Source organism: Schistocerca cancellata, chromosome 1, assembly GCF_023864275.1.
Source record: "Schistocerca cancellata isolate TAMUIC-IGC-003103 chromosome 1, iqSchCanc2.1, whole genome shotgun sequence".
In the NCBI taxonomy this organism is placed as follows: domain Eukaryota; kingdom Metazoa; phylum Arthropoda; class Insecta; order Orthoptera; family Acrididae; genus Schistocerca; species Schistocerca cancellata.
This window is the reverse complement of record NC_064626.1, coordinates 703,023,184-703,030,514: the sequence shown is the minus strand read 5'-3', so window position 1 is coordinate 703,030,514 and position 7,331 is coordinate 703,023,184. Positions and strand designations below refer to the sequence as shown.

The 7,331-nt window shown below is 44.4% G+C and overlaps 1 pseudogene; it reads right to left on the bottom strand.

The window, feature by feature from the left end:
* Positions 1–6,538: 6,538 nt before the first annotated feature.
* LOC126099272 (5S ribosomal RNA) lies at positions 6,539–6,656 on the bottom strand (annotated as a pseudogene).
* Between the last annotated feature and the right edge of the window lie 675 nt (positions 6,657–7,331).

Sequence of the window (7,331 nt, the reverse complement as noted above, 5' to 3'; positions counted from 1 at the left end):
GAGGTGTCTGAATATCTGTGTAGGAATGGCAACCCGGTTTTCCTCAAAAGCCGAAACCAGAGAAGATAGTGACGTTGGACGCTGAGGACCGGAGTGAAGTCGACTGCCCAATTCATCCGAAAGGTTTTCCACTGAAGTCAGACAGGGACTTCGGGCAGGCCAGTCCATTTCAGGAATGTTGTTGTCCACAAGCCATTGTCCCACGTATGATGCTCTGTGACAGGGTGCATTGTCATTCTGATACAATCATCCTCTTCGAACTCTTCATATGGTGTAAGCAGTACACAATGCTGTAAAATATTTTTCCACATCCAGCGTTTCCTTAAGCGAAATAAGGGAACGAAGTCCTAACCACGAGGAACACCCGCATACCGTGGCACCACCGCTTCCGTACATCACTGTTGGCACTATACTTGATGGCAGTTAAAGTTCTCCAGACATTCGTCAAACCAAACGCTTCCATCGAATTGCCAGAAGATATAGCGAGATTCATCATTCCAAAATCAGTCATCCGCCGTCCAGTGGCGTTGCGCAATACGCCATCTCAAGCGTCGCTTAGCACTGACGATACAAATGTGTGGCTTATTAAGAGCTGCTCGACCATCATACCCCATTAGTTTCAAGTCAAAACGCAGATTGATTGTGTTAGCTGGAATGCTGGTAACACTTTGGATCTCACGGGTGGTTCCTCCCGCTGATCTCATGCGTGTTTTTCGAACCCCCTTCTGACCCATCATTCGTGAATGGGACATGAGACGGAGGGAATGATTTTGGTTCTAAATGTATCCTCCGCTACAAACCACAGGGTGGCTTGCGGAATGTAGATGTAGATTAAATACGATACTTTGTTCGTCGCATTGCTCACTACAAGGTATTCCTAAGTCAGGTGCTTGTGTTAATCTGTCAGTGCGATGGCTGTTGAAACGGCGCGTGCGCCTGGTGGGTAGTGCGTGCAGAGAGTATCACTAGGCCCCCGAGCCACATGGTACCTCCTCGACCTCCCTGACGGGAATTGCTTTCCTCCCAATCCTGGCAGAGGCTTAGACCTGCGCGCTCTTACGACAAATGATCGGTGTCCGTTGCTGCTTTCTTTGCTTCTTGGCTGCCCTTACTGGTGTCGATCTGAAAAATACGAAAAAAGTTACAGTAGTGTGTTAGAAGAACATGTTATTTTGCCAGGCGGTTTGGCCACCTGGTGGTGTTGTGACACTACACCTGGTTACCCAGGTTCCAGATGTGGCGTTTCTGTGACTTCCTTTCTTTCATAAAAGTCAATGTGTGATTTCTTAGACTTGGTGACGCCACGTTGGACGCTTTTCGAGAGTGACGCTAATCATCCTGCTGGGGTTGGAAGCTCCGATGACGTGTTTGCTAATTAAATTTGGATTTCTAAATTCTGCCTTGTACAAAATACAGTGTAATTTTTTTATATATTTGCCCGAATTTTTTGATAGCTATATGTCATCTTCCGTGATTCTTGATTTATTTCTGTAAAATATCATACAATTTTCGTTATTGTGTTTCTATTTCAAGCAAAAAAAAAAAGCACGTGCGTTTTCTGAAATTTGTTTCAGTTACTCACCTGAAACTATATACTTGTGAAAAGGAATTGCTACAGATCGACCTCTCTTTATGCCTTTTATCGTTCTGACAGTGTGTCATCCGCAGAATAGTCGTAAATAAATGTGCTTACTTCTAAAAAATCTTTTTTTAGTAGTGTTTGCGTATGTCACTGTACTTAGTTTTTTCGTCCTCTTGTGTATCTGTGGCGTCTTTTCTTTTTCTATTACGATTATATAATAATTTTTCACACCTTTTTATGGCTCATTCGCACCTGATAGAGCACGACTTTTTCACAAAAACGGGATTTGAGAAAAATAATGTATGTCCCCACACTTATAGAGACTCGCTATGGTGAGCCGCACGGGGTAGACGCGCGGTCTGGAGCGTTTTGCCACGGTTCGCGCGTCTCCCCCCGTCGGAGGTTCTAGGCATCCCTCGGCCATGGGTGTGTGTGTTGTCCTTAGCGTAAGATAGTTTAAGTTAGATTAAGCAGTGTGTAAGCCTAGGGACGGGTGACCTGAGCAGTTTGGTCCCATAGGAACTTACCACAAAATTTCCAAAAAAACGCACTATGGTATTTCTGCCACTCACTTGTTCATCGTTTTCGTTTTGTTTAGTGTGGCTCTAATTTTAAATGCTTAGTGAAAACTTCTTGTCGTGTGTCTGATGGGAGACGTCTGCTGGGAAAGGAGGCGGGAGGGGGGGGGGACTTCCGTGATGTGTAATTTTGTTTCTCTGTTTGTACTGAGATAGAAAAAAGGAGGAGAGGAGACTGACAACCAGACACAGGGAAGTGTTTTTGCGTAATTCATTAAGTGTTGCAAAATGTGTTATGCTGAAGACTGTTGGAAATTCCTTCAAAACCTTTTCTCCTTCTATCACTGCTTTTTGTACGTGGTAATTCTGCTCCATTCTAAGTTTTTGATAGAGGCTATCGCTTTCACAGAGGGTCTCGAGAGAAATTGCAGTGTTGTTTATGGTTGTGGTTTTGTACTATGAGATAATCTATAAAAGTGGAATGTGTGCTACCAGTTTCTAAAATTGGAGACCCACGGAAGTGGACACTTGGCTACAGAAGGTGTGGGAAACATGCATAGATAAATGGAAAACGGAATTCTTTGTGTCCTGCATAAGGCGTAGTTTAAAAACCCAGAAGTACTTGGCCTTGTTCCCCGATTGCGCAGCTTTGCCTAGAGATTCTAATGAATGCCCTTACTACTTAAATCGATTTTGCTGAAAGTCTTAAGTTACATGAAATCAGCCTATTAAAATCTCTGGTGGAGCCCTTCTTCTTAATATTCAGCGGCTGGCTTGCTAGAAAAGATCTTCACATACGTTATTATTATTAAGCGCTGCATTCAGTTGGGAAAAAATCGATCGTTTTGAACACTTCGTTCAGTTTACGACAGATCTAAAATTTCAGATGTGGACGAAGCCTTTTTGGACGATTTCAATAAAACTCAGAGATTGCAGGCTCTCTTCGTCACAGCTGAAACTTCCCAATTAATTACAGGCCCCAGACAATCATCAACAATTCAGACAGAGAACGCATTCGTCATTCACTCTAAAATGAAATGGTCACAAACCTTATTTCTGAGGAAAATTGTATATTGAATCCATTTCCGTACATGTTCCGTTTCCGTGGATTTTTAGTCTCATGAAATTTACTTTTACAAGTCCTTCTTTCTCTTTGTCTACCCCGCTAGCGGCACAAACTTTCCTGCCTCGCTTTATCGCGAAGAAGAGTAAATAAATCTCCTTTTGCAATACGAAAATCTTCCAACCGATACTTTCCGAAGCTGTTCCTTTCTCTCTCTTTCTATCTCTCTTTCTATCACTATAATGACCATGGAGCATACACCTGTGTACCTCTGTTGTTCCAAAGAATAAACGTACTCGAAAAATACCTTGGCGACGACGAGCTGTCGGCGCATATATTACTAGAAAATCTGCTCAGACACTTTTCATACGTAAATAAATGTGGATGATCTGATTGACCATTATTAATTATTGCGTGGTAGAGGGTAATTTTCCGTGGGGAGATTACAAGATATCTACTTAAGTCCACGGAGACTGGGCGCCTCTCTACGACAAGTGCCTGATTTCGCTGCATTGAAAGCCAACATTTACCCTCACACGACATCGAGTTGTCATAGGCGAACTGGCCTTTGCGCTGCATAGGATGGGCGCAAATGCTGCGCGAGAATTGCGCCGTATCGTCGGCGTGCAGCGAAAGTGGACGCGATGGTGAGCCCGCTGCGTAGAGAATGTACAGCAAGGGAGCGAGCACAGAGCCCTGCGGAACCGCCGCGCGCCACGCGGCTCTCGCTGACGCAGGCGGGCGTGGCGCGGCACGCAGAGCCCGCCCGTCACGCACCGCCGCCACATATCTGGCTGGCTGGCCTCTTATGCTAATCGAGGGACAGCCCGCTGCACTTTTATTGTGCCTCCAAATTGAATTTCAAAGCAGCTCACCGGAGAAACGGCGAAAGCGCCGCTATTAGTGGCATTGCTTCCTCGCCCCAGTGAATCACTCCCGCCACTCGTGTTGAGCGCACTCGTACTGGAGTTTCATTTCTCCTTTCGCGGGGCCCTTTAGTTGCAACAAATAATCGCTCTGGGTGTACAATTCCTCACACGAGGCTTTATCACTGAACCGTTAACGTTTTTCACAGTTCAACGCTACCACCTGAAAAGGGGATGCTGTATTTACTTTGATATCGCATTGCCAACGAATCCTTTAACAACAATCATAATTTTTTGCACGGACTGCACATTGTGAATGAAACACATGCAGCACTGGTTTAAGATTCTACAATGCTACACCGAACCCATTTTTGGCTGTTACGTCATCATCAAGTACAAAGATAAGTAAGCAGTCCAGAGTTGAAAACCTTAATATTAGAATTAAGAATAAAACAAAAGCGATTATTTCAGTGTGGCTGAACAAAATAGTCTTGTCTACAATAGGTCCTTAAGTACAAACAGATAACGAATTATAGTGATATTAAGCAGGTTAGTAAAGCGGATGTCGTTATACAGTGAAAAAAAAAAAGATTAACACAACGGGAGAAATTACAGTAACTGAAATAAAGGAAAATGGGGCATCCGAGAAAGAGGAGTAATTTGAAAAAAGGCCTGGATGGAATTATGAGTAATATTTGTGCTTAGAAGTGGGGAGTGAGGGAACTGTCTGGACCGAGCGAGGTGGCACAGTGGTTAGCACACTGGACTCGCACTCGGGAGGACAACGGTTCAATCCCGCGTCCGGCCATCCCGATTTAGGTTTTCCGTTATTTGCCTAAATCGCTCCAGGCAAATGCCAGGATGGTTCCTTTGATAGGGCACGGCCGACTTCCTTCCCCGTCCTTCCCGAGACCGATGACCTCGCTGTTTGGTCTCTTCCCCCAAACAACCCAATCCAACTGTGTCTGGTCATTCAGTACTAATCTTGGATTGATGGACAAGTTATTAATTTTCATTATTTCAAGATAGTTCATCTCCCTTTATGGTTATGATGTAACACTACTTGTTTCACCGTCTAACTTTGGCCTTCTTTAAGCACCTGGTCTGGAAAAAGGTTTTTAAGTCTCGAACTTGTGTGGTGTTCCTTCAAGCGGTTAGATAATATTGCCCTACCAGACTGACCTACATAGAATTTGCCACTATTACAAATAATTTCATATATTCCACTCTTTTCCAAAGCTAGAGCACTGTCTTTACCATTGGGCAAAATGAGTCCAAGAGTATTGTGCACATAAAATGATGTTTTTCCATTCCTGGAATTAAACTTTGTGGCTGTGAGACTTTCCATAAGGATGAAATTGTGCACCATTTATTGCGTTTTTGGCGTGGAGGGTCAAAGACAGGGTAATTGAGAGAGTACACCTGCTGTTTCTGCTTTTTGTGGGTAATGGGGTCCAGTAAGGTAGGAGACTAGCCATTGTTTGCCACTTTTTGTTTGATCGGTGCAACTACACACTGTTTCTTCCAGACTGCTACGTTCCCAAGCTCCGTCTCTGCGTCATGAAAACTTTTTAATTTGTGCAAGGTATGTGCGCCGCCATGTGGAGATAAGCTGAAGCTTGAAATAGATCATTCAGTCGGCGAAATACTGACTTGTTGCAGTGTTTTTCCTCACCATGAAATGGAACGATCGTAAGACATTATTGGCCGGAAGACCCCGTCCGTGGTCTGCAGACTTAATCGTTATGTTTGCTGTGATTATTCACCTGGTCACTTATACATGCTATAAACATCAGTCATTCTTGGAGATAACAGCGGGGAAGATAACTATCAAATCAGTGGTGACGATTACTGAGGTTGAAAATGATACGTAAGTATCGACAATGAATTTTGATCTCCTTTTCAAATTAGTGTGGAATGAGCACAATACTAATAAATGAAATAACAAACAATGTGAAGAAACAAATGATTTTCAGTTTAGTGTCATCTACGAGTATTTCAAAAGGCATTTCAGGTGCGCAAGATCGTCCTCCAGAAACTCCGTTTCCATTTGTACTGGTAAATTACGACAGCCTACTTCATAACAATCTACAGCACCTGGTAGGATTTGCTGCCATATTATTAGGCGAACCTCACACCTGCAGGCAAGCCTGCACTGGTGCCTTTGATCTTCATCTTACTAATGGGTATCGTCAGTAAACTGCTCCAAAGACTCTCATGTAGAACGTCAGACTGTGGTGAACTTTTGTTTCTGCCAATAGCAGCACCCCACTGTTTAGGCACCTCTTAAAAAATACATAATTTCGCCCGAACAAGCCATGAAGTCCTAAAGTTACCGACCGGCCTCCGTGTCATCCTTAGCCCAAAGGCGTCGCTGGATGCGGATATGGAGGGGCACGTGGTCAGCACACCGCTCTTCCGGCCGTGTGTCAGTTTAAGAGACCGGAGCCGCTACTTCTCGAACGAGTAGCTCTTCAGTGTGCCTCACAAGGGCTGAGTGCACCCCGCTTGCCAACAGCGCTCGGCAGACCGGATGGTCACCCATCCAAATGCTAGCCCAGCCCGGCATCGCTTAACTTTGGTGATCTGACGGGAACTGGTGTTGCCAGTGCGGCAAGGCCGTTGGCTTTAGACGCCTGCTGGTAGAAGAAATACTTTTCGCCAATACTGGATGACAAGCACATTGGTGTGATCACAAGTTTGTGAACTACTCTCCTATGTTTAATCCAAAACCTCTAACCAGGGCCTCACGGAACCCGTCTGAAGGGCTTTTTTCTGTAGCAGGCAGTCACATTCAAGTACCGTATTTCATGCTTTCCGCTCTGGCACGCGTCATCAGCATTAGAATTGCAATATGAAGCCAATCACGCTCAAAACTTTCTTAGTCCGCCTCAGGTTCGATTCCTGGCCGGATCGGAAATTTTCTTCGCTCAGGGACTGGGTGTTGTGTTGTCTTCACGTTCGTTTCGTCGTAAGTGACATTCCTATATTGAGATGGCAGCACGGGCACATTCCGTGAGCCAATAAATAAAAAAATAACGGAAGATAGCTATAACCGCTGAAGTCTTATACTGAAAGCGATAAGGGTGATCGGTATGTCTACCAGACCACATGCTCAGTGGACGTAACAACTGGCAAATGAATGTGCGAAAAAAAGGTGTTTCCCTAGCAAACAAGAGCATCGCCTGTATGGGATGCGACAACCATTGTAGTTAGTCTACAGACAAACCGCCATAGGAGCCGCATTATTTGATGTATTTGACTAGTTTTGCTCATAAGACGAGAATATCCTAAGATATTCG